Raw genomic sequence first — 2,287 nt, forward strand, 5'->3', positions numbered from 1 at the left:
GTCAGGGTTAGGTCTGGTATTTGTCTTCATCTGGCTCATTCTTTCGCATTTTTCGCATACTTTTTGACCAGATCCTGGGCGTTTTCTGGTATGGATCACGCGGCAATGTGGTACCACACAGAAACAGTGAGTTTATCTAGGATACAATCTATATTTTAGAGGATAACACCGGTTAGGTCAGGGTTAGATCTGTTATTTGCCATCATCTGGCTTATATTTTCGCATTTTTCGCATACTTATTGGCCAGATCCTGGGCGTTTTCTGGTTTGGACCACGCAGTAATGTGGTTCCACGCTGCATCAGTGAGTTAAACCTGAATACAATCTATATTTTAGAGGATAACACCGGCTAGGTCAGGGTTAGGTCTGGTATTTGCCATCATCTGGCTCATACTTTCGCATTTTTCGCATACTTGTTGGTCAGATCCTGGGCGTTTTCTGGGTTGTATCAGGTAGTAGTGTGGTACCCCACTGAAACAGTGAAGTAATCCTGGATTCGATCTATATATTAGAGGGTAACACCGGTTAGGTTAGGGTTAGGTCTGGTATTTGTCTTCATCTGGCTCATTCTTTCGCATTTTTCGCATACTTTTTGACCAGATCCTGGGCGTTTTCTGGTATGGATCACGCGGCAATGTGGTACCACACAGAAACAGTGAGTTTATCTAGGATACAATCAATATTTTAGAGGATAGCACCGGTTAGGTCAGGGTTAGGTCTGTTATTTGCCATCATCTGGCTTATATTTTCGCATTTTTCGCATACTTGTCGGCCAGATCCTGGGCGTTTTCTGGTTTGGATCACGTAGTAATGTGGTTCCACACTGCAACAGTGGGTTAAACCTGGATACAATCTATATTTTAGAGGATAACACCGGTTAGGTCAGGGTTAGGTTGGTATTTGCCATCATCTGGCTCATAATTTCGAATTTTTCGCATACTTGTTGGCCAGATCCTGGGCGTTTTCTGGTTTGGACCACGTAGTAATGTGGTTCCACGCTGCATCAGTGAGTTAAACCTGAATACAATCTATATTTTAGAGGATAACACCGGCTAGGTCAGGGTTAGGTCTGGTATTTGCCATCATCTGGCTCATACTTTCGCATTTTTCGCATACTTGTTGGACAGATCCTTGGCGTTTTCTGGGTTGGATCAGGTAGTAGTGTGGTACCGCACTGAAACAGTAAGGTAATCCTGGATTCGATCTATATATTAGAGGGTAACACCGGTTAGGTTAGGGTTAGGTCTGGTATTTGCCATCTTCTGGCTCATGCTTTCGCATTTTTCGCATACTTTTTGGCCAGATCCTGGGCGTTTTCTGGTTTGGATCAGGTAGTAGCGTGGTGCCACACTGAAACAGTGAGTTAAGCCTGGATACAATCTATATTTTAGAGGATAACTTCGGCTAGGTCAGGGTTAGGTCTGGTATTTGCCATCATCTGGCTCATACTTTCGCATTTTTCGCATACTTGTTGGTCAGATACTGGGCGTTTTCTGGTTTGGATCACGTAGTAGTGTGGTACCCCACTGAAACAGTGATGTAATCCTGGATACAATCTATACTTTAGAGGATAACACCGGTTAGGTCAGGGTTAGGTCTGGTATTTGCCATCATCTGGCTCATACTTTCGCATTTTTCGCATACTTTTCGGCCAGATCCTGGGCGTTTTCTGGTATGGATCACGCGGTAATGTGGTACCACACTGAAACAGTGAGTTTATCTAGGATACAATCTATATTTTAGAGGATATCACCGGTTAGGTCAGGGTTAGGTCTGTTATTTGCCATCATCTGGCTTATAGTTTCGCATTTTTCGCATACTTATTGGCCAGATCCTGGGCGTTTTCTGGTTTGGACCACGCAGTAATGTGGTTCCACGCTGCATCAGTGAGTTAAACCTGAATACAATCTATATTTTAGAGGATAACTTCGGCTAGGTCAGGGTTAGGTCTGGTATTTGCCATCATCTGGCTCATACTTTCGCATTTTTCGCATACTTGTTGGTCAGATACTGGGCGTTTTCTGGGTTGTATCAGGTAGTAGTGTGGTACCCCACTGAAACAGTGAAGTAATCCTGAATTCGATCTATATTTTAGAGGATAACACCGGTTAGGTCAGGGTTAGGTCTGGTATTTGCCATCATCTGGCTCATAGTTTCGCATTTTTCGCTTACTTATTGGCCAGAACCAGGGCGTTTTCTGGTTTGGATCACGTAGTAATGTGGTTCCACACTGCAACAGTGAGTTAAACCTGGATTCAATCTATATTTTAGAGGATAACACCGGTTAG

This window comes from Colletes latitarsis, unplaced genomic scaffold, assembly GCF_051014445.1.
Source record: "Colletes latitarsis isolate SP2378_abdomen unplaced genomic scaffold, iyColLati1 scaffold0021, whole genome shotgun sequence".
Lineage (NCBI taxonomy): Eukaryota > Metazoa > Arthropoda > Insecta > Hymenoptera > Colletidae > Colletes > Colletes latitarsis.